Source organism: Miniopterus schreibersii (assembly GCF_964146895.1).
Source record: "Miniopterus schreibersii genome assembly, chromosome: 1".
In the NCBI taxonomy this organism is placed as follows: Eukaryota; Metazoa; Chordata; class Mammalia; order Chiroptera; family Miniopteridae; genus Miniopterus; species Miniopterus schreibersii.
Window position 1 is genome coordinate 103,684,378 of NC_138101.1, and position 26,307 is coordinate 103,710,684.

Consider the following 26,307-nt stretch of genomic DNA (forward strand, 5'->3'; position numbering starts at 1 on the left):
CTTCACATCCTTTTCACTATGTAGGGGTGATGTCTTTTATTAATTTTGGAAATTCTCAGTTTGACCTTCTTTATCTCCATTCCTTCTGAGACTCCAGGTATGTTCCATATGTGTTTAATGCTCTTCTATGTACATCCTCTTTTCTCTGTGCTTCAGTTAGGATAATTTCTGTTGGTTTACCTTCTGAGTCTCCAAATCTGTCTTCTCCTATATCTGATCTGCTGTTGAACACTTTTTTTTTTTTTTAATACATCTTTATTGATCTCAGACAGAGGAAAGGAGAGGGAGAGAGAGAGATAGAAACGTCAATGATGAGAGAGTCATTGATGGAGCCTGCAATCTGCGCATGTGCCCTGACTGGGAATCGAACCCTAATCGTCTGGATCCCAGGTCGACTCTCAGCCGCTGAGCCAAGCCTGGCGGAGCGAACACTTCTTAATTAATTCTTAGTTTCAAATACTGTTTATTTCAATTCTAGAGTTTCCATGTAATTTTTAAAATAGATGCTAATATTTTGGTGATTTCTTTTTTATGTTTTTCATCTTTTGCTCAATTTTCTTCATATTAATCTTACATTCTGTCAGCTAACTTCAGTGTTCATGTTATCGTTAGTCTCTATATATTTTTTCCCCTCTGTTTTCAGTCATGTGTTCCTGTCATCTGGCATACTTTTGATGACATGCCATACATTGTGTATAAAATATTTTAGAGATTCTGGATAATGGTAGATTACTTCAGAAAGGATAAAATTTATTTTTCAATTATAGTTTACATTTAATATTGAGGACTTTTGTTCTTCCCTCGGATTGGCAGTTAGAGTGGTAAATGGACACTTTAATAAGGCTGAGTTCTAGCTCTGTTCAGTTTCAGTCTGTCTGTGATCTGCCACTGGCCATTTAGATTCTTCAGCTAAGAACCTGCTGTACTCTCAATAGCTATTCCCCTAGGGGTCCCAAATTTTAACCATTGTTTCCCTAGAATACTGGAAACACCACCTGCTTTTCAGAGGCTTTATCTTTATTATTATATTTTAAATCCTCATCTGAGGGTATTTTTTTTCATTGATTTTTAGAGAGTGGAAGGGAGGAGGAGGGAGGGAGAAACATTGATGTGTGAGAGAGAGCCATCGATTGGTTGCCTCTTGCATGTGCCCCGACCCAGGTTGGGAATCAAACCTGCAACCTAGGTATGTGCCCAGGCCAATACTCTAACCACTGAGCTGCACCGGCCAGGGCCAGAGGCTCTACATTTAGATTCTTACATTTAGATTTTTTACATTTAGATTTTTACATTTAGATTTTTAGTCTTGGCCCTGTGCAATCCCCGGATTCAGCATATGTCCTGAGGGGAATACTAACCATTCTTTGAGATACCCCTTCAAGTCTCAGTATTCATATCCTTTTTGTTGTTCTAATAAAGTTATCACAAATTTACTGACTTAAAAACAACAACACAAGTTTATTAATCTTACATTTCTGAAGTCCACACTGGGCTAAACTCTGTTGACAGACTATGTTCCTTCCGAGGTTCTAGGGGAGAATCTCTTTCCTTGCCTTTTTAACTTCTAGAGGCCACCTGCACTTCTTGGGTAAATGGCCTGTTACTCTCCATCTTCAAAGCTAGCAGCATAGCATCTTGAACTCACTCTCTCTCTGATCCTGACCTCTACTTTTGCCCCTTTCTTCCACTTTAAAGGACCCTTTGATTACATTGGTTGACCTAGATAATCCAGGATAATCTCTTTATTTTTAAGGCCAGCTGATTAGCGCCCTTAATTCCATCTGCAACGTTAATTCCTCCTTGCCTTGTAACATAACAGTCACAAGTTCCAAGTATTAGGATGTGAACATTTTTGGTGGGACTGCTATTCTGCCTCTCAATAGCACCCCTCTGCTTGCTCTTAGAATTTGCAGGTGCCATCCCCTCCCACTCCAGAGTAAAAGCCACTTCTGTTGTAAGATCACCAGCTCCTCTATTTTCTTGTTGCCTCAGCAGCTCTCTACTGCCTTCAGACAGATGATTTCTGGGCACTGTCTAGCTTATCTAGTTCTAGATGGGAATGCTGGCTTACCTCTTAGCTACTCTTTCCTACCTGGAAGGAGGACTAAATATTTTAAAAATCATTAAATACCCTTAGTCTATGGGTTATGTCTTGGGGATTTTTGAAGCTTGCATTCTGTGGGAGCAAGCAACCACTTTGTGAACTGTAGAGTCCACTTTTGAACTTGGATTTCAGCTAGGAAGTATGACATTTCAAAGATTGGAATAAGGAATCTTCCTGATTTGGCAAAATAATAGGTTGGAGGGGGAGAAAAGATCTAATTTCATTTTTATGTAAGGTGAGACTCAGACAAAAGTAGTAAATTGAAGTTAGAGAAGCTGAAAAATGGGTTTGTCTGAGACCAGTGGAGGTAATTGAAAATGGATCCCTTTTTCCCTTAAAAGTACAACCTCTTGCTATATCAAACTTTTTTCAGACTTTATTTGAACTTTTTGACTAAGCCATATTTTTGTACGTAAGTTTTCTCTGTGTTTGTATACTGGAAACAATACTAAAATAATCTTTCATTGTAGCTAATTGACTCTGATTTTAAATGAGTCACTTATATTAGTTATCTATTGCTATATAACAAATTATCCCAACAAGTGGCTTGTTGAGGCTTGAAACAATACATACATATTATCTCATAGTTTTGAGTGATTTAGCTGGATGGTCTGGCCACAGGGTCTTTGAGGAGGTTGTAGTCATCCTGTAAGCTGAAGTTGCATTTGTCTGAAGGCTTGGTAGTAGGCTTTATTTCTTTATCACGTGGGTTTCTCCATAGGGCTGAGTGTCCTCACTACATGTTAGGTGGTTTCTCCCAGGGCAGGTATCAAAGAAAGCAAGACAGTTGTGATAGTGTTTTTTTATGACCTAGACTTTGGAAGTCATACTTTGTGATTCCTGCATTGTCCTATTGGCTACACAAGTCATCCCTGTTCACTGTATGAGGAGACTACACAGATACCAGGAGGCCAGGATCATTTGGGACCATGTTGGAGGCTGGCTACTACAGATACCATGTGAAAAGAAGGGTAAGATACAGGGATAAGGCTGTAAGGCTAGATTTTAGTTCCAGGATTATGAGATTTTAAAAAAAATGATGTTATGCCTAGTGAGTAATAAAAAGTGAACTTGAAAGCCCTCCAAACTGAGGGTAAGGCAGCTTCCTTTTGCATAGTACAATAGGTTTACCAGAATCAGTATTTAAAAATTTCTTCCATATTTGGGACAAAAAGTATTTATAAAGCTCTGAGGTACATAACAGTCATTTTGCCTATTTAGTTCACATTTGATAAATTTCATAAAACACTTGTACCTTATAGTATAGGACTAGAGTCTAGTCCCATCTATAATACTAAATGTGTGACCTTAGTAAATCAATCTCTCGTCTGAATCTGCCCTTACAGAAGAAAAGATTTTGACTTAATGACTTTCAAAGTGCTTTTCCAGTTATAAAACTCAAGCTGTGACAGAAAATAATTAGTGTGAATGCTTTCATGATAAGCTACAAGACCGAAGCCACCTTTTCATCTGATTTAATGCTGCTGTCTATCATGAACTTCATCCTCTTGGATTTTACTATTCCTAATACCACTGTACATCTTCCTATCACCATGTTCTGCCAATTCTGTATTCAAAGTTTTCGGCTCTATTGCCACCCCTTGGTACATGTGCTTGGCAGTAGGGGTACAGAGATGAATGGAGAACATTCCTTTCCTTTCCAGGGCTCCTACTCTAGTAAGGGCAGACGTGTAAATACTTGATTATAAACGCAATAACTCAGGATCCACTATGCCCACTTTTATTCAGGTATAGCCTGATCTCAATAATTTCCTGTTTCTGGACTTGCCCTGGTCTGGTTTTCAAAGTGGAGGATCTTAGTGTATGTACTGCCATTACTCAGAAGTCCTATACCTACTAGTTTGACTTTTGAAGTGTTACTTTTACAGCACCAACCCTGGTGTGTTTCACTTTTGTTGAGTGTTGGTCCCTCTTTGCTGCTTGTTTAAGGAAAGTCCTGTCATCCAGATTGACTAGTTGGTGTTTAGGATAAGTAGCAAGTAGTCTTGTTAGAAGCTATTAGAGGTTATTAGAAGACTCTCATTGGCAAAATCAGAAAAATCAAAAGAATATGAAAAGGGTGATATTTCTGGAAATTGGTACCTATGCTGCATGTCTTCTTTTTTTACAGGATGATCATCCTCATCCTATTCAGTGTCAGAAATGTTCATACTTGGTTTACATTTATGGCCTGAGAAAGTTTATCAGATCTTTAACCATTCTTGATAAGCAGTGGGGTGGGAATTGGGTAGAAAATGGCGCTTATGAGGAATCTACTTAGCCTATGGGTCTGAGCCTAGTAGTCCCAGTAACTAGGTGATAAGAGGATGCAGATTTGGATAAAAGATTCCTTAGCATGCTAGATCAGGCTTTTCATAATTCAACTCCTACCTACCTTATTTGCCATTTCTTCACACTCATCCTTGCATAGCAAAATAATGATATTCCCTGTGGAATTTTTTTCTGTGCTTTTGTAAGGTTTTTTCTTTTACTTCAAATGCTTTCCCCCTGATACCCTAATAAACTCATTCATATTTCAGGATCCACCTTAAACATCTCTTTGAATCCTTCCCTAGGAGTGAGCCTCAAAATTTTATATATACTTTTATTTTAAAAAGCTCTTACCTCATGAGTCTGTTTTGAGGGCTAGACTCATGGGTGCCTGAGGGGAGGGAGGTAAGGGTGACTGGATAAAGGTGGTGAAGGGATTGGCTAAAGAACATATATGAACATATATGGACTCCGACTATAGTGTGGCGAAGGCCGGGGGGAGGGGGAGGTGAGCAAAGGGGAGGAAAATGGGGACATTGGCAGTAATCTCAACATTAAAAATTTTTTTTTAAGGTTTATTTTTTAATGTTTTTACTTTTAGAGAGAGGGGAAGGGGGGAGAGAGAAACATCAGTGTGAGAGAGAAATCAATCGGTTGCCTTCTGCATGTACCCCTACTGAGGATGGAGCCCGCAACTCCCCTGACCAAGAATCACACCAGTGACTTTTTGGTGTGCAGGATGATGCTCATCCAAAGAGCCACACAGGCCCGGGCAAAATTTTTAATTAAAAAAAACCCCCCCAAAATTCTATTTCTATTATTTACTCTTCCACTAAATAGACTGAAATCCTTAAGGGTAGGATCAGTGTATTAATTTTGGTATTGCCATTGACTAGCATAGTTCCTGGAACATAGCTGATAAACAGATTTTGAATAGTCAAAATTAAATATGAGTGAGCTTTCTTATTGATTTATTATTGACAAAATAAATCTTGGTACTATCCCCATTTTTATCACTTGTGAATTGTTCACATTCTTCTGTTGACTTCACTGAATTAACTCTTCTCTCATTTTCAATATACTCTCTATCTTTTCCTCTTAACTAGTTATTTAAAGAAATGTTAGTCATGCCCGGCCGGGCGTGGCTCAGCGGTTGAACATCGACCTAGGATCCAGGCAATCGGGCTTCGATTCACGGTCAGGGCACATGCCCGGTTGCGGGCTCGATCATTGATATTTCTATGTCTCTCTCTCCCTCTCCTTTCCTCTCTCTGAAATCAATAAAGATATATTTAAAAAAAAAAAAAGAAATGTTAGTCATCACAACTATTCTCTGAAGTAGGTGGTGTTTTTACTATTTATGGATAAGGAAATTGAGACTAAGAGGAATTAAATAACTTGCTCAGGTTTTCATAGCTGGAGTCAGAACTCAGTATTTTATATTATTAAATATAAATAAACCATATATAAATGTTGCTGTCTTTTGTGCTGGATATTTTTTGTCTGTCTCTCCAGATCCACTCTACTTTTCTCCATCCAGCTATATGTCCCAGGCGATTGACTTGTATAGACTGTGTCATTGGGGCTTTGACTTGTGACTTCATTGCTATGACCTATGAATCCAAATAAATAAGAGTGGAATTGAATCAGAATTCTAATACAGGTCACACTTAAACTTTAGAGCCTGCGTATGTAACATCCTCAAGAAAATTTTAAGCCAAAATTGCCATTACAACATTTACTATTTTCTAGTCCAATGTAAGCATTTAAAAACACAAAGTTTTAACATAAAATCCACTACTTTACCTATATTATAATATGCATATATATTATGTAAAATTTATTCCTGATGTATGTATGAGTTTCAAACAGATCAGTGGTCCACAAAACCCAGTATTCTTCTGACAGAAGCATCTACAGATTCTGGAAGAATAACGTTGTGAGCCCTGACTGGTGTGGCTCAGTGGTTAGAATATTGGACACCCCCCCCCCCACCAAAGGATCAAGGGTTCAATTCTCCGTCAAGGGCATGTACCTGGGTTCAGGTTCCACCCCCAGTGGGTGCAGGAATGCAACCAATTGGTGTGTCTCACATCAATGTTTTTTTTTCTCTCTCCCCCACTCTAAAAAGCAAAACAAAGAAAAAGAATAGTATTGTGAAATTGTTGTGGATATGCTAGATAACAAATGCTTGATATGTTTAAAGGGATAGTAGCTACCTTATTTTACTAAATAATGAGAAAATTTTTCCTTTGTGAAGTTCTCAGAGGAGCTTATTGCTACCATTTAAATTCAAATGTAGAGAAATGCCTTTACCTTTCAACCTACTGTTCATTACTTCAGTTCTTATGATGCAAACTCTTAGAACGGGCCTGAGATTGTTATTTAATATGGAAATAATATTTTTTTGAAAAGAAAGTATACATAATTTTACTCAACAGCCTGACTTTTAAAATGTAATAATTTGGTTTCGTTGACCTTAAACATTGTATCTGTTTTCTATAACCATCTCAATTCATATGGCATTAATCTAGCTGGGTTCTCCAAATATATGACTGTCTGAAGCTTGATTTATATTTTTGCACTCTACCCAGCTGTGAAGCCGAAGGGGTGAAAATAGGGCTTTACAATTTAATCTTTGTTTCATACCAGAGTCAACAGTTTTTGATTCACATAGAGTCAGATTAACATGGATGAAAAGGATCTTAAAGGTTATCCTGGCCAACCACTTACCAAGTACTGCCTCCCTGTTAAGTGGTCCCTAAGTCTATTCCTTAAACCTCTACAGTGATTTAAACCCCCATAGCTGCTTGTAGAAGTGAGCGCCTTTCATATTTAACAGCTCTGATTTTGAGTTCTTCCATATGTTGTTTCTCTGTAGCTTTTTACTGAAAACTGCCTGGTTTTAATCCTCCTTCCTGATACCCTTTCTATATTTTAGAATTATTGAACATTTTGGAGACTACCAATTTATTAAACTATATCTAGGCTAACACTTTTTTTGTGCAGAATTCAGAATAAAGCTTCTGCTTTACTTCTTATGGATTGTTGATTAGGGAGATTGTTATGTACTGGTATTTTGGATTCAGACCTGTGCATGTTTGCTCAAGCAAAGTTATATAAGGCACATGTGTACACCCTGTTCAGTTAAATAACGTCAAAAAAGCCAAAGTATGTTTGTTCATACCCCCATTGCAGACACTGGCAGGTTTTGCAGTAACAAGTGAATAGGTAACTAACCTTGATGTTACTGTTTTATTAATAGTTTTGGGGTTTTGAGTTCTGTACATTTCTTCTGACTGCATTTATAAAAATAAAAGCAGTTGTTAGACAGTGTTAATGAGTTAGCTCTGAATAAAATGTTTTTGCTACCTTTATTAAACTTCTGGGTCAGTTTAAGTGAAGAATATCCTGAAATTGCAGTGCAAACATCTTATCTTTGTGAATCAGGATTTTCTTCATTCTTTGTAACCAAAACAAAATAATTAAGTTGCATGCTGAGGCCAATATGACTGAACTCTCCTCAATAACCTCTGATTTTAAAAAAAGGAAGTTTTAAACAGCCTTAGTATTCTAACAGTTGATAAACTTTTTTCTAGGATTTAAGAATTTTATTGTTTGACTGCATATTTTTTTTGGCTCAAAACTCAAAGTACAAAAGATTAAAAAGTAAAAATATGTTAACTACTTGGTTCCCTCCCTCAGAGGTAACCACTATTATATGCTCATTCATTTTTTAAAAAAATCCTCACCCAAGGATATGTTTTTATTGATTTTATGGGAGGGGAGGAGAGAAAGAGAAACACTGATGTGAGAAGAGAAACATCCATTGGTTGCCTCTCATTTGCGCCTTGATCTGCAACCCAGATATGTGCTCTGATGGGGAATCTAACCTGTAACCCTTTGGTGCATGGACGGTTCTCCAGCCAACTGAGCCACACCAGCCAGGGCCCAAGGATACGTTTTTATTGATTTTAGAGAGAAGAAATGGGGAAGAGTGAGGGAAACATTGATGTGAGAGAAACCAATCAGTTGTCTCTCCTGTGCACCCAACCAGGGATGGTACCCACAACCTTTTCATGTGTGGGACAGTGCTTCAACCAGCTGAGCCACCCATCCAGCGCAATATGTTCATTCTTAATACTTTTCTCTTAAATGTAGAATCACCCTTCTCCTACCCCCATTTTATCCTCATTTAAGATTCTAAATATCAGCCCTGGCCAGTGTGGCTCAGTTGGTTGGGTGTTATACCATGCACCAAAAGGTTGGTAGTTCCATCCCCAGTAGGTGTGCAGGAGGCAGCCGATTGATGTTTCTCTCTCACATCAATATTTCTCTCCCTCTCCTTTAAAAATCAATAAGCTAAACTAAAAAAAAACACAACAACCCCTAAATATCATATTGTAATTATTTTATGAATTCCTGAGGGTAATGAGTCCCTAAAAAATAATACTTTAGTTTAATTGGGAACAATATATAGCAAGTACTTGATTGATTTTTCTTTTTTCTTTTTACCAACTAATATTTCTCTAGCTACTACACTGTGCTGGAGGAATATAGATACTGGAGGCATGTATAAATAAATTACAGTGCAGTGATATGTGCAACAGTAGAATTAGAAGCTTACAGTGGAATACTTAATGCTATGTTCTGTGAAGAACTGACAAGTACTCCTGGTAGACATGGGTTTTGAAACTAGGTTTTGAAAACTGAAGAGGAGCTCACCGGGCAGAATGGGTTGGAGAAAGCATTACAGAGGAGGATGAATAAAATATACAAAGGCAGAAGCAATTAATGGTCTAGTATGCTGAATGAACAATAGGAATAACAATTATTGGGAAGTATGATAGGAGCTGGGACTAGACAAGTAGGTATTTTATGAAAGACTTTTTAGCATAGTGCTAAATGAGATGGAATTAGCCTCTTGGGCCAGTTGAAATAACTTTAAACTTTTAAGTTAATATGGGATTAGTGTTTAAAAAGAACACTTTGCTGACAGTATAGGAAATAAATGTGAAAACAGAATGAGATTAAGAAGCAGGTAGGGTAGTGAGAAGTCCATTAAAAATAATGTGAACAAGAAATATATGATGAAGTTAGCAAGGCTGGAATGGAGAGGAGGGAGTGGCATTCAAGATATTAGGTTGTAGAATCAGTGAGAATTGGTGAATTAATTTATTAGGAGACAAAAGTAGCTTAGTGATTAAGTCTTTGGCATCATACAGAAAGAAGTTCAGTTTCAGCTTTGCCTTTTATCAGTTGTATGTCTTTGTATCAGTTCCTTAATTTTAATAAATTATTTTTCGTCATCTGCAGAATACGAGTCATAATAGTGTAGTTGAAGTTTTAAGCCGCCTTCATTTAAGTTCCTGAATTAAAAGTTCCTCTTCTTCATCCCCAATAAGCCTCTTACTCTATGATGCCATTTATATGAAAGGTCTAGAATAGGCAAATCCACAGAGACAAAAAGTAGATCAGTAGCTGCTAGTGGATATAGGGGCTTCTTTTTGGGGTGATAAAATGTTCTAAAATTAATGGTTGACACAACTGTGTGTCACAACTCTGAATATATGAATTATATCCGAACAAGTTGTTGTAGGAAAAAAATTCAATATATATATATCACATTCAGATTTCTTCCCCAGTTTTATTCAATAATGTCTTTTAGAGCTTTTCGTCTTCCAGTCTAGAATTAAGAGTCATGTATTATATTTGATTATCATGTCTCATTACCTGCTTCTGTTTTTGAGGGGTCACAATAAGAAATGTATAAATGGTTAGATCCCCTGGAAACAAAAGGGGAAACATTTTCCCTCAATCTTTCTTAAATATGAGGTATGGATCTATATTATTTTAGATGCATGCAAAATAAAATGTTTAATTAAAATTGCTTTTACATGGGTATAAGCTTTGGATGAAGCTTGAGCCAAGCCAGCATTTTGAGATGTTAAGGTACTTTAAAAAAAATAACTTTTAGAAGCTACTTGAATACTCATTTGAATGGATTTGAGGTAACAGGACTCTATGTAACTTTTAAAGATATTGTTGGTAATTTTGTATATGTTTTACTAAACCTTGGTAATTGGCCTGAATGGCACTATTATATATTCTTTTAAGACCCCAAAATTATCTTATGTAGATGTGGTGCTAGCAACCATTTTTATGTAGACAGAAAAATGTAGAATGGTAAAATGCTGAAATCTGACTTTTATTCAGTGATTTCAAGTGTACTCTAATCATATGGACCTTGGCAGTACAGTAGAAAATTTCTGCATGTAATAATTGCCATTTTAATTTTGGCATAGAAAGTCTTTGGATATGATAGTTTCTAGTATACGAAAAGAGCAACATCTATTTGAAGAAATTGCGTGGAATGATTACAGAAGTGCCTGTAACTGTTGATGGTATTAAAAATACTGATTATTTTGCCTATTGAAGTGGTACTATTTCCACTTGAAAGAAGGGAGTAATATGGAAATCAAGAATAGTTTATTTGGGTATGTGTATGGGTGGGTTGCAGGCATGAAGCAGGTATTTTACTATAGAATATAGATAGATATGTTATCTTCTGGTTTCCCCCTTCCCCTTAGATACCTTGATTTTAATTTTTATCAAGTCTGTCTGTCTGGCCTTTGCCGCTGTGGCCCATTGATCTGTCCATCTGTCTGTTACAGTGCATATTGGGTACTTCCAGAAGTATGAATTCAGTGATGCAAAGGACAGGCGGGCTGCAGCAGCAAAGGTAGGACAGAATCATTCCAAAGACAAGTCACTAAAGGACCATTAAACATATATGCGCGTACATATATTGGCAGCAAGTACCTTATTTTACACTGTTTGTCCCATAAATCTTTATGGAAAGCCTGTTCTGAAATGACAAGTGTAATGTGTATTTTTAAAGGGCATGGTTTTATTATTTTTTAAACCAGAAGCTATTTTTGTACTTGGGCAACAAAATAAATTGGTGTTTGCCACTTTTTTTTAAGCGGAATAATAGAAAAAAATGCTTAAATGTAGGATATTAATGGTATTTGCTTAGTTCATGGACTTGGCTGATTTCAGAAACTATGGTGACAAAAGATCCCATTTGTTATAAAACTGTGGGAGGAGAAAAAGCAGGAAAGATAGATTGATATGCCTATGTGTGTATATTTATATATTAATATTTTTATATATTTGATTCTGAAATACTTTGATGGATATAATCTAAAATTTCACAGTTGCTTTTTAACTAACTTGTATGAGGAAGCTCAAGAATTTCTATTTAAATATTTATACTATTTCCTTAGATATTTGTATTTGTTTACTTGCTTAGTGATGGCGATTATAATAGCAGTTCCTGGCTGCTTGCTTGCTTTTTTTTGGTTAATCATCACCTGAGAATATTTTTTCCATTGATTTTTAGAGAGAGTGGAAGGGATGGAGGAAGGGAGAGAGAGAAACATCCGTGTGAGAGACACATCGATTGGTTGCCTCCTGCACATGCCCGACTGGGCTGGGGATCTAACCTGCAACCTAGGTATGTGCCCTTGACTGGGAATCAAACTCCCCCTACCCTTTGGTGTGCCAACCCATGTGCTAACCACTATGCAACATTGGCAGGGGCTCTTTCTTTTTTTAAATGCTGGGTTAGAATGAGAGCAGTAGCATTTTTATGCTGAATCCTAAGACCTAAGTCACAGGCAAGTTTTAAGAGTTTAGGCAATACAGTGCAAACATTTGAAGAAAACGGATTGGAAGGCTTATATATAAGTTGTGAAATGCTAGGTTGCTTATTTATATTACTCTAGTATTGGTTGCAAAGTGAGGGATTATGGATAGCTGAATGATACAGAAGTTTGCATCATTTTTTTTGCTGTTAGACTTGTAAAAGGAAGGGGCTTTGTTTTTCCAAATAAGTTAATACAGTGCTTCTCAAGAATTCCCAAATGAAAAGACAGATAAAAGTTTGTATTTGGTTTTCATTGAAGATTGCTGGGTTTTCAGAATGACTGTAAGACCTAAGATCTTAAGTATCCACAGCCTAAATTCTGTCCCAAAAGGCTGATGTTAGTAGTTAACACTTTAAAGGGCTTTTTTTTTTATTGATTTTTTTTTAATAGAGAGAGGGAGAAAGAAACATCTATCAGCTGCCTCCTGCATGCTTTCTACGGGGGATTGAGCCTGCAACCCAGGCATGTGCCCTGACCGGGAATCAAACTGGCAACCTTTCTGTGCACAGAACAGTGCCCAACCAACTGAGTCACAGCTGCCAGGGCAGTAGTTAACACTTTAATAAACTATATACTACACTGAGGCAATTTAGTCTACTATCTCTTTTTTTAGAGAGAATGCAAGGGGGAGGGGAAGCAAGAAGCATCTGTTGGTTGCCTCCCTCACGCTCCTCGACCAGGGCCAGGGATCGAATATGCAACCCAAGTACGTGCCCTTGATCGGGAATTGAACCCGCGACCCTTCGGTGCACAGGCTGATGCTCTAACCACTGAGCACACAGGCCACAGCTAGTCTACTGTCTCTTGAATGTGGAAACATTTTGAATTGAAGTTTCTTGGTATACCATAATAGAGGTATTTTGATTCAGTAGCATTAAAACGATGTTTTGGTATGTTTTAAGATGGCTCCCTTTCTGTCCTGGAAATCTTTTTGGTAAACTTGTTTTACTTTCCTATTTCATATTTAGCACCTTCTTCCAAATGTATTTTAAGTGTTTCATGGTTTAAATAGACCATAATTCATTTTTTACCTTTTGTAGTGTGACAGTATTAAAATGAATAATTTTCATGAATCTATAATTATTCAAAATTGTCAGATCTGGCAGTCCAACTCAATATAAGGCAAAATAGTTCTGAATTTTAGAGCCCTACCTTTGTTCTAATGTTGACATTTCAATATTTAGTTTCCTCTTAAAATGCATGTTGGTGGTACCTTTATAAAATTTGGTTAATATGGGAACTGTTTAACTGGATCGTAAATCATTGCTAAGATTTGATTTCTTAAAAGTATGCTTCCTTACATCAATAAAAAAATCTGCAACCAGAATTATTTGTTTATTTATTTTTACTTTTTTAAAAAAAATAAGTCATTATTGATTTCAGAGAGAGGAAAGGAGAGGGGGAGAGAGAGAAACATCAGTGATGCGAGTCATTGATCAGCTGCCTCCTGCACGCCCCCGACTGGGGATCGAGCCCGCAACCCGGGCATGTGCCCTGACTGGGAATTGAACCCCGATTGCCTGGATCCTAGGTCGATGCTCATCCGCTGAGCCACGCTTGGCCAGACATATTTTAAAAGAAAAATGAGTTATATTTGTGCTCTTTCCCAATTCCTGCTCTAATTCCACTTTACTCTGCAAATTGCTGTTTTCTGTCCTTCAACAGTATACTGTTGATTTAACAATTGAACAGTATTTTCTCATATGACTATGTAAGTTTAACATTTTCCCTATTGTTGGACATTTTGTTCGTTCTGTATTGTGTGTCTCCTTTCCCTTCCTTTTCTTTTCTAGACCAAACCTAATCTTGGAAGTGGGCTTGCTGGGGTTTGGGTATAGACATTTATGGTTTTTATTAAAAAAACTGGTTGTTTTCAAAAAAGGCTATTGAGTTTTATCTTTACACCAACATTGTGTAAACTATCATTTTCTCTATACCTTTACTGTCACTATTAACAATCTTAAGTTTTTCATTAGTCTGATATAGAAAAAAAAATATTATTGGTGGTTTTACCAGTTCTCTGAATTGCCTTTTCAAATTCTGTATCTTTTCTTAATGCTCTCTTAATGTATGATAATTATGGTTGCTCTTTCCTCCAATCTGTTTTTGATTTTTAGGTTTTTGGGTTTTTTTAGAGGGAAGGGAGGGGGGGAGAGAGAGAAACATCAATCAGTTACCTCCCTGTACATTCTTCCACTGTGGATGGAACCTACAACCTAGGCATGTTCCCTGACTGGGAATTGAACCAGCATCCAACCCTTCAGTGCATGGGAAGACGCTCCAACCAACTGAGCCACACCGGCCAGGGCTGGTATTTGTTTTTTAAAAAGAGAGTAATACATGTATGTGGTAACAAATGAAAAAGAGCTATTATGTCTTCAAATGATTACATTCATTGCTTTAATATACCTTTTTTTTAATCACCTTTTGACAGGATCTTTTTCCTCTTTCTTATTTCACCTTTGAAATTCCCACTTTATGTCAGCTCTGTTTTTGTTATCAAAGTCCTTTTGCCTTGTGATCATATAGTCAGGTCTTAATTTGCTCATAGCTTAGTGTTTAAAAGTGACACTATTGAACAATGTGTTTTGGATTATAATATCATTCAATGACAGTCCAAGTACTATATTAGGATTTTTGTTATTTTTGTAATAGTTAAGAGATTTTATTCTAATAGCTATAATTACAGTGCTTGTTTGTTGAAATGAAGACTGAAAACAAATATACAAAACAATTGATTACTAATCATGTATTAAAAGCTGTAAGAGGTTCCGTGACACCAGATAAACCAGTTCTGAGGTTTTCCCCAAAATAAATTTTAACAGCTCCACCTTCTTCAGTGTTTATCAAAATACAAAAGAAAAAAGTAGAGGTGATTGTTTTGATGTCAAATCTGACCCTTGCAGGCTGAGGTAATGAAAGCACATGTGGACAGAGGTTCTGAGGAGCTAGGCTCTAAGATGACCAGCCACCTGTCCGTACTACTGGAGCAAGTGAGCATGTGTGGGGACTTTGGGGGGCTCCCATTCTGGCCAGAGGGGTTCCACCAAAGTACCTACACTGACCCAAGGGAAGGCTGGGATCCTTCCAAGGAGCCTGTGAGTGTTGGACGCAGCCCCCAGCCCATCCCTTGGGCAGTGGTGTGAGCACAGGTACAAGTACAGATACTATGGGATGCAAATGACCCAGAGAGAGAGAGCGAATTGGGGACCTTAAGTGACCATGTGGAATGTATTGTGGGTGGTTCTGCCCACCACACACTCCAGGTGGGAGACAGACCACAGGTAGGCTGGACTCAAGCCATTACTGCAGAACCTACACTAGGCACATTTCTCCCTTCTCTCTGTTCAGGTGTTTCCTTAGTTTGTATTTGTAACTATTTTTAAAAATACACTGAGCTTGGGTTAAAATCCAACCATCAAAATGTATCTCAACATAGATCTAAAGCCCAGAGGAAGAGTATTGAGTTCATCTGACAGGGACTCCTAGGGGCCCTAGGTGCCTAAAATCCTTTCTCAGTACTAAACAGTAAGTTGATTCTCTTTTTACAATTAAAAAAAAACTGAGTGATATTGCATAGGAGTACCAGAAACCGCCTCATTGGAAACAATAGCTATTTACATTAAATAAAAACCCATTCACAAGCTGTGTCTGCACATGTACAGCATGATGAAGCACACGGACTGACCATGGAGACAGCTTCTAGCACTCACACCACAGGGGCACATCTGCCACATGAGAGAAAAACAAGGGTGAGGGAGGAGAGAGGAGTGCGGCTCACTTCTGGTTCCGGAGCTGATTGGACAGCCAGTCCAGTCCCTCATAGAGGCCATCCCCACTGGTGACCTGAATGTACCAGTTCCTGTGATGCAGAGTGCAGGCCCAGCTTGTCAGCGATCTTGGCCATATTCATGGCGTTGGGGAAGTCCTGCTTGTTTGCGCACACCAGCAAGACAGCATCCCTGAGCTCATCCTCCACTAGCATCTATACAACCTCCTCTTGGGCCTCATTCAAGCGCTCTCTTGGTCATTGCTGTCAGCCACAAAGATGAGACCTTGTGTGTTCTGGAAGTAGTGGCTCCACAGAGGCTGGATCTTGTCCTGGCCACCCATGCCCCACACAGTGAAGCCGATGGTTTTATACTCCACAGTCTCCATGGTGAAACCTATTGTGGGGATGGTGGTCATGTTCTCACCCAACTTCAGTTTGTATAGGATGGTGGTCTTCCCCACAGTATCCAGGCCCATCATGAGAAGGCACATTTCTTTTTTCCACAAAGGCCCCTGAAGAGGTTCACAAAGATATTCTCTGTGCTGTAGACCAGAGGGAAAGACACTGGCAGAGAAACCCTCAGTGGCCACGGCACTGCTGCTGCTGCTGCTCTTCTGAGCCAAGCATTAGTTTTGCTCCCCTGGATTATTATTTTTACTTTTTTTTTTTTTTTTTAAAGTGCCTAATGTCTAATGCTCTGGACCCTTCTAAGAACAGTACTTCTTAGTGCCCACCCAGGGATGTCAAAAAAACAACAGTGCTTTTGGTATCGAGGTCATTTGGATTGTGTTTACACTCCCCCTGGAGCCCTCTATCCTGCTCTTCTCTAATCAGGATTCTCTTCCCACAAAACCTCTTGAATAGCTATCAATCATGAACTTTGTATTACTGTTCTCCTGGGTCAGAACCTGTTTCTTAGATCTATGTCTTTTAAAAAATTTAATCTTATTTTGCTGGACTACATCCTTAACTTACACATGACTTTTCTTACAATATTACTCATTGTGACCCTGATACTGTCTTTAGTTTGCCTTTAAATTTGATGGCTAGGTTGGCTAGCTGGGAAACTCAATTGGAATGTTTATGAAGGTACTGATTTCTGTACTCATTGCTACTAATGAGTTTAATACCAGTCTGGTTCTCAATTTCTTTATTTTTTTTTTTAAGTTTCAACCTTTTCTCTTTATCCTTGGTGTTCTGATTAATTGGGCCCTTAGTGGATCCTTTCAACTGAAAAACTGTGGTCCTTTTATAGGTTTGGGAAATTAACTTCTAATACTGTGTTGGTAATTTTCTTCCCTCTCCTTTTTTTCTGGAATTTCTGTTAGTTGATTGTGATAAACAATGGATAATGGATTAAATGAAAATGATGATAAAATTATACGAGAAAGATTGGGGGAAGGTGCATGTAGGACTACTAAATCTTCACATTCACATTAGGAAGGTGATAGATAATATCCCAATGGAAAGATAGTAGCTATCTGAGCATAAACATTTATGATAAAAGTAAACACCAAAGAAACAACTATAAAAGAATTTAAAAATGTTTTCCTCAAAGAATTGAAAATTACTAGTGATTGAGATGTGGCAAAGAACAGTATTAAACCTGGGGGTACTATTAATTTCTAAAACTATGCACACACATTAAAGTAAAACCGATTCATTGCAATCTCATCATCAAAGGTGGTCCATATTTAGTGTTATCTTCATTCTGTAAAATTCCCTCAGCAAATATATGTAGAGGTGTTCTTAGCCCAGGTGTTCATTATAAAGCCTTCATGAAGGAGGATTCCAATTGTATACACGATATGTTCCTTTTTCATGGCTCTTGATCATTGAGCTGTGTATTTTGGGAATCTAAAGAACATAATAAACCAATAAACAAAATAGATTCAGTGACATGGAAGCATGGATCAGATTGAGAAATCTCAGAGGCAAGGTGGGGGCGGGTGGGGAGAGATTAACCAAAGAATTTATATGTATATTTGCATAACCCCTGGACGCAGACATAGTGTGGTGAAGGCCTGGGGAGGGGAGAGGGTGCGGGGTGGAGGAGGGGTCAATGGAGAAAAAAGGGGATATCTGTAATATTTTAAACAATAAAAAAAACAGTTGACAAGTGAATGTACTGGAGATGAACATGACCTGTTACAGCTTGGTTATAAAACTTTCTTTAAATAGTACAGGAGTACACTTGTGTCTATTTCAAGATAATTTGGAATTATTACTACTTTTTGAGCTTTAAGAATTTACAATAGCCTGGCCGGGCGTGGCTCAGCAGTTGAGCATTGACCTAGGATCCAGGAGATCATGGTTCGATTTCCGGACAGGGCACATGTCCAGGTTGAGGGCTTGATCCCCAGTCTGGGGTATGTAGGAGGCAGCTGATCAGTGACGACTCTCATCATTGTTGTTTCTATCTCTCCCTCTTCTTTCTTCCCTCTGAAATCAATAAAAGATATATTTAAAACAAAAATTTACAATAGCTTTCTTATAGGGTTTTTCTTAGAAAACAGTTTGTGAGATGCAAATTTACTTAAATAAAACCTTGACATTCTTTTTAAATAAGCGCTTTGATTTTCAAATAATAACACTGTGTGAGATTCAAAATTTTGTGTTCCATGTGAACATACATAGAGTATAATAGTCAATGATTTGCTAATCAGAACTCTACCATTTATTATAGGTATTTTGAGTTGCTATGATGGGAAGGGAAGGATATTAGTAAAAAGATGGTTTGAAATAGTCCTAGTTCAATTACTGTTAAAATTCATTAAGAAATAGTGAGCATCAGCCCGTGCACTGAAGGGTCTCAGGTTCACCCCAGTGAAGGGCATGTACTTTGGTTGCAGGTTTGATCCCTCCCCCCAATCAGAGCATGTGTGGGAGGCAACCAGTTGATGTCTCTCTCGCTCTCACACAGATGTTTTTCTCTCTCCATCTTAGCTTCCCCTCCCTTCCTCTTTCCCACTCTCTATCTAAAACTAAAGTAGTAGTTGAGAATGTATATGTGTCTTTTTTTTGTAAGTGCCTCCAGTGGAAGAGGTAACTGCATACAAGACTTCTTAAAGGTATTGAGTTCACTTTACAGAACTAATTTAATTTTTGTATGCCGTCTGTAGGTAGTTTGGAGGTGGCTAGCTGTTGTGTTGAGTGAAGTGGCAGTACATTGAATTCATTCAGATGTTTTGGTGGAACATTTTCAGCATGTGCCCCAATAGTAGTATAAAATACTAATACTTTGGTTTTGACGATTGAAACTCAGAGGTGAGAATGTGAATAGATAACTGAGATGGTTCGTTACTAAATAACCATAATTATCTCTCACAATTCTGAACTACTGCAAGATGGCATGAAGTGATCTCTATAGAATTTTCATTTGTGGTTTAGACTAGCTCCATTATGCCAAGGTAGTTTGGAATTGAAGTTACTTGGTTCTTGGCTTTACCTTTTCAGTTCTTACTCTTTTTATCTATAAGATTTTCCCTCTTTCAAGGAATAGACAGTTAGGAGACTAAAACCCAAGCAAATCTTGCCTGAATGGGGCCTCATGTAATAGTAAAGATTTAAAATTAGGGCTATGTTTGTTGGAGGTGACTTGGCTCTTGATCAAGTGGAGACTAAAGCATATAGTTCTGTTTAAAGTCTTGAATTTGTTTTTCTGATGTAAAATCGAAGTTTTACTGTACTTATTATTTCTACTGTTTATATAAATATATCCCTTCCATCACCTGCCTTCATTGGTTTGCACTTAAGTACATCAAATGATTATATCTTTTGATATAATCAGTGATAATATCTTTCCATTTAAGGAAACCTTTTATTTATTTCATTAAATTCTTATAAAATTCTTGACATGCCCTAGTGGTGAAATCTTTGACTCTTCAAATGTGAGATGACATAGAAGTCATTCATAAAATGCATGTACAAGGGCAAGTGAAGAATAGAGAAGCCAAGTTTGAGATGTATTCATTAACAAGTTTTGGTACATCAGAGTTACATAGTTCAAATGTTTACCTCATCAAGTTTCTAAGTATCATGGATCTATAGAATTATAGACAGTAGGTCAAAACTTGTCAGATCTTTTTAAAAAAAATACATTTTTATTGATTTCAGAGAGAGGAAGGAAGAGGGAGCAAGAGAGAGAGAGAAACATCAATGATGAGTCACTGATAGGCTGCCTCCTGCACACACCGTAGTGGGGATCGAGCCCGCAACCTGGGCATGTGTCCTGACCGGAAATCAAACCTTGAACTTCTGGATCATAGGTCGATACTCAACCGCTGAGCCACACCAGCTGGGCAGTCAATTTTGTTTTAAATAAACTTCAAATGTGTGAGTGCAAGTGTAAAATTTTTGCTGAATCTTCCAGGAAGTATTTTCAGTGGGAAAGTCTTAAGAACATTAACCCCAACATTTTTCCTTTCTCTATTACCTCCCTTCTTCTGAGGGTAGCTTGGAAGTAAGTAATCAGAACTGGAAATGTTGAGGATTAGTGTTGTTTAGTTATACATTTGTTTTAATAGGCATATGACTTTTAAAGGGTTTGGGAATTCTGTGATTGACTTCCTCAAACCTCAAGTATCTCTGTCTACTCTGGGCTAGAAAGCCAAAACTTTATTTCTCAAACTATTTGCATTTAGGGTTTTGGATGTCAAATAGTAGCTGGAATTAAGGGGGAGAGAGAGAGAGAGAGAGAGAGAGAGAGAGAGAGGAGAGAGAAGAGAGAGAGGGAGAATGAATGTGTGTATATATGTGGTATGAGAGAGAGATTTGCAAGTTCATTTTCCTTCTGTTTTCTATGCCCTGCTCCCTTTTTTTGATGGGTTGTGAAGATGTAAAGTTTTTCTGCAGTAGCAGAAATGCAGCATTGCACTGTCCATTCACCTTTCTGAGTTATCAAGGGGCATTTGTGGCAAAGGATAGTCTCTGTTTTATTGTGTATATCACAACAAAGGTTAGTGGGTATCTAGAAGTAATTTTGGCAGTGGCAGTAGTGACTTCCTGGTTCCAGCTCTTTTATTCTCGGATCACAGTTATCTGCTGTTTGAATTTAGTGGTTCCATTGGTGACTTAAGGAGGGGGAGGGCTTGTGATTTGGTCTTGTAATATTGTGGTATCATTTCTTGTAGACAGAGCTTTATAGCTGCCCTCCTCAGTCCTCTAACAGTTAAGCACCTAATTCCTTTTGTCAATTTCCCCTTTTTATCTAACTCTAGTGGTTTCAAATCGTGATTGATTGAAATCAAGAGCATCTGTTGGTGACAAGATACTATTTTTATATTTTGCAAACTATGTCATTTTTATTCTGTTGTATGTCATTGAACAAGCATTAATTATATTGCAGCCTTTTAGTGATTCTTAGTATAAAGCTCTCAGCATACTTGTATACTTTTACTTATCTTTATTTTTTATTTTTTTAAATCCTCATCTGAGGATATGTTTTTATTGATTTTAGAGAAGAGGGAGTAGAGAGAGAGAGGGAAACATTGACGTGAGAGAGAACATTGATCGGTTACCTCCCAAACACACCCCAACCGGGAATCGAATCCACAACCTGGATATGTGCCCTGACCAAGGATCAAACTCACAACTTTCTGGAGGACTTTAGAGGAGAGATCCACAACAATACAGTAATAGTAGGTGACTTGAGGATCCCACTAACTTTATTGGACAGATCTTCCAGACAAAAGATCAACAAGGAAACAGTGACTCTAAATGACACACTAGATCAGATGGACTTAATTGACATTTACAGAACAGTTCACCCCAAAGCTGCAGAATATACATTTTTCTCAAGTGCACATGGGACATTCTCAAAGATAGACCACATGTTAGGACACAAAACAAGTCTCTACAAGTTCAAGAAGACTGAAATCGTATCAACCATCTTTTCAGACATTTACATCATGGAATACTGTGCAGCTGTAAAAAAGAAGAATCTCTTACCCTTTGAGACAGCATAATGGAACCTGGAGAGTATCATGCTAAGCAAAATAAGCTAGTCAGAGAAAGACAAGTATCACGTGATCTTACTCATATGGAATCTAATGAACAAAATAGATCCAGAGACAGAAGCATGGAACAGACTGACCAATCTTAGAGGGAAGGTGAGGATAATGGAGATCAACCTAAGAACTTATATGCATATATGCATAACCCAGGAACACAGACAATAGTGTTGTAAAGGCCTGGAGAGGGGTGCAGGGTCGAGTGGACCAATGGTGGGGGGACAACATCTGTAATACTTCAACAATAAAGATAAATTAGAAATACATTTCATAAGGCTATAGCCATCAATAAAGAGTGATTCCTCTAATGAATCTGGGAGAAGTAAATTGAAAAACTCCTGGAAAGGATTCCCCATGCTAGGTGCCATTAATAACATTTGTGCCCTGGCCGGTGTTGCTCCGTGGTTAGAGCATCAGCCCACACACCCAAGGATCGCAGGTTGAATTCCAGGTCAAGGGCACATTCCTGGGTTGCACATAAATAGAATACCCTACGCTGCTCAGTAACTTGCCTTTTTTTTGTTTTACTAAGTTATATGTCATGGACATCCTTCCACATCAGTGCAGACAGATCACTTTTCTTCTTGGTTTTTTAATTGCTACATAATACAGGATACCTCAGATATTGTGGGTTTGGTTGTGGATCACTGCAATAAATGAATATTGCAATAAAGTGAGTCACATGAATTTTTTGATTTCCTGGAGCGTATAAAATTTATGCTTATACTATACTGTAGTCCATGAAGTGTACAATAGCATGTGTGTAAAAAAACAATGTACATACCTTAGTTAAAAAATACTTTATTGATAAAATATGCTAATTATAATCTGAGCCTTTAGCAAATCATAATCTTTTTACTGGTGGAGGTTCTTGCCTCAATGTTGGTGGCTGCTGTCTGATCAAGGTGGGTGGTGGTTGCTGAAGTTTGGGTGACTGTGGCAGTTGCTTAAGATAAGACAACAGAAGTTTGCTATTTCAATAACTCTTCCTTTCATGAATGATTTCTCTGTAGCATGCTGTGCTGTTTGATAGCATTTTACCCAGAGTAGAACTTTCAAAATTGGATTCAGTCATCTCAGACCCTGCTGCTGCTTTATCAACTAAGTTTATGTAATATTCTAAGTACTTTGTTATCATTTCAACAGCCTTCAAAGTATTTTCACCAGAAGTACAGTCCATTTCAAGAAACCACTTTGCTCATCCATAAGAAGCATCTACTATCTGTTAAAGTTTTATCATGAGATTGTAGCAGTTCATTCACATAAAATCTTCAGGCTCCACTTCTAATTCTAGTTCTCTTGATTTTCCCACCATATCTGTAGTTACGTCCTCCATTGAAGTCTTGAACTCCTCAAAGTCATCCTTGAGGGCTGGAATCAACTTCTTCCAAACTCCTGCTCATGTTGATATTTTGAGCTCTTCCTGTAAATCACAAATATTCTTTTTCCTTTTTTTTGGTAGTAGTTGTTATTAATCCTCACCCAAGGATAATTCTCCGTTGATTTTAGATAGAGTGGAATAGACAGGAGGGAGGGAAGGGGGGAGAGAGAAACAACTGCTGTGAGAGAGAGAGACATTAATTGGTTGCCTCCCCTTCCCCCACCCGCTCCGACTGCAACCAAGGTACATGCCCTTGACCTGGAATTGAACCAGGGAACCTTGGGTGTGTGGGCTGATGTTCTAACCACTGAGCAACACTGGCCAGGGCACAAGTGTAATTAATGGCACCTAGCATGGGGAATCCTTTCGAGAGGTTTTCAATTTACTTTGCCCAGATTCGTCAGAGGAGTCACTCTCTATTGATGGCTATAGCCTTATGAAATGTATTTCTAATTTATCTGTATTGTTTAAAGCATTACAGATGCTTGTCTAGTCCCCCATCCTCGTCCCCCCCCCCCATTGATCCCCTCCATCCAGTCTCTCACTACACTATTGCCTGTGTTCCTGGGTTATGCATATATGCATATAAGTTCTTAGGTTGATCTCTTTTCCCACCACCACCACCCTATCCCCACCTTCCCTCTAAGATTGGTCAGTCTGTTCCATGCTTCTGTCTCTGGATCTATTTTGTTCATTGGTTTGTTTTGTTCATTAGATTCCACATGAGTAAGATCATGTGATACTTGTCTTTCTCTGACTAGCTTATTTTGCTTAGCATGATACTCTCCAGGTTCCCTAGGTTCCATTTTGCTGTCTCAAAGGGTAAGAGATTCTTCTTTTTTACAGCTGCACAGTATTCCATGATGTAAATGTCTGAAAAGATGGTTGATACGATTTCAGTCTTCTTGAACTTGTAGAGACTTGTTTTGTGTCCTAACATGTGGTCTATCTTTGAGAATGTCCCATGTGCACTTGAGAAAAATGTATATTCTGCAGCTTTGGGGTGAACTGTTCTGTAAATGTCAATTAAGTCCATCTGATCTAGTGTGTCATTTAGAGTCACTGTTTCCTTGTTGATCTTTTGTCTGGAAGATCTGCTCAGTGAGTTCAGTGGGGTGTTAAAAGTCCCTTACTATTACTGTATTGTTGTGGATCTCTCCTCTAAAGTCCTCCAGAAGTGTGTGTGTTTTTTTTCAGGCTGTGTGAGTCTTTTGTTCTGACATGGGTCTTTTGTAGACAGCACATTTTTTTAAAAAATTTAATTTAATTTTTTTTTTTTTAAATATGTTCTTATTGATTTCAGAGAAAGAGAAACATCAGTGATGAGAGTCATTGATGGGCTGCCTCCTGTGTGCCCCCTACTGGTGATTGAGTCTGCAACCAGGCATGTGCCCTGACTGGGAATTGAACCCTGACCTCCTGGTGCATAGGTCAACACTCAACCACTCGGTCATGCCAGCTGGGCTAGGGCATGTTTTCTTATCCATTTAGCTACCCTTTGTCCTTTGATTGGAGCATTTAATCCAATTTACATTTAAGGTTATTATTGATAAATACCTATTGCCATTTTAATTATGTGTATGTTTCTTTTTCTCTATTCTACTTATTACAGCATTCTCTTTAAAATTTCTTGCAATGCTGGTTTGGTGGTGACTCCTTTAGCCATTTTTTGTCTGGGAAGCTTTATTTCACCATCTATTTTGAATGATAGCCTTGCTGGGTAGAGTAGTCTTGGTTTCAGATCCTTGCTTTTCATTACCTTGAATACTTCATGGCATTTCCTTCTGACCTGTAGAGCTGAGAAATCAGCTGATAGCCTTATGGGAGCTCCTTTGTAGGTAACAGATTGCTTTTTTATTGCTGCCTTTAGGATTCTCTCTTTGTCTTTAATTTTTTCCATTTTAATTATGATATGTCTGGGCATGGGCCTCTTTGGGTTCTTCTTGCTTGGGACTCTTTATGCCTCCTGAACTTGTGTGACTTTTCCTTTCATTAGGTTAGGGAAGTTTTCTGCCATTATTTCGTCAAACAGGTTCTCTAACCCTTGCTTACTTTCTCAATCTTCTGGTACTTGTAATTATGCGAATAGTATTATATTTCATGTCCCACAACTCCCTTAAACTGTGCTCCTGTTTTTAATTGTTTTTTTCTTTTTGGTTCTCTGATTGAGTATTTTTCTACCCTGTGTTCTGATTTGCTGATCTGATCCTCATCTTCCCCTAATCTGCTGTTTATCCCTTCCAATGTATTTTTATTTTTACTATGTCATTCTTAATTTTCTTCAGTTTCTATATCTTTTCTCATGCTGTGAGCATCCTTATGATCAGTATTCTGAACTCTATACCTGATAGATTGCTTATCTCCATTTCCTTTATCTGTCATTCTGGAGAATTCTCTTGTTCTTTCATTTGAGGCTTATTTTTTTGTCTCTCCATTTTGGCTGCCTGTTTGCATTTGTTTCTATGTATTAGATAGATCTGCTAGGACTCCCAGTCTTTTGGATGATCTCTGGTGCAGGCCAATGTCAGAAGAGGCTGTTTGTGCCTAGACTTCAGTACCCTGTTTGGCGCTATCAGCAATTCACAGCTGTGCACCAAGGTCTGCTTTTCCAAGCTCTGGGTTCAGAAACAGATCAGGTAAAGCTGATTGTTATTCTCTGTCTCTTAATGGGCCTCAGGCTGTGGACCACAGGATGGTATAAACTCCACTGGGTGGGGTGAGAGGTTTTCCAATGGGTGGGGCAATTGCTTCCCCCCAGGTAAAAACTGCCTGGATGGTATATGTCCTCCTGAGAAAGTTGTCCTCTGCTTTATGGGAGAATGACTCAGCACAAGAACCCGGAGGGGGCACTCTTCGAGCTCTGTCACCAATCCTGCAACCCTAGATTCTCCTCACACCACTCTAGTCCACTCTGCCCTCCCTTTGCTGGAACCCAAGGTGAGTAGCTGCACCTGAAACTTGTGCATTGACCCTTTAAGAGGGTGCCTGCATTTCTAGCCATCTGTCCCTGGCAGACAGAAACCCCTCTGCTTTTCACAGCGAGATGTTATGTAGGC

General features: G+C 38.2%; 1 protein-coding gene and 1 pseudogene across 2 annotated transcripts in view; one reads left to right on the forward strand and one right to left on the reverse strand.

Annotated features, from left to right (window-relative positions):
• The window catches only part of ARIH1 (ariadne RBR E3 ubiquitin protein ligase 1), a 135,260-nt gene that overhangs the window by 12,185 nt on the left and 96,768 nt on the right, over positions 1–26,307 (forward strand). The window lies entirely within an intron of this gene.
• On the reverse strand, positions 15,865–16,350 carry LOC308558966 (ADP-ribosylation factor 1 pseudogene; annotated as a pseudogene). The gene has a single exon. The product of its transcript is annotated as an ADP-ribosylation factor 1 pseudogene (transcript).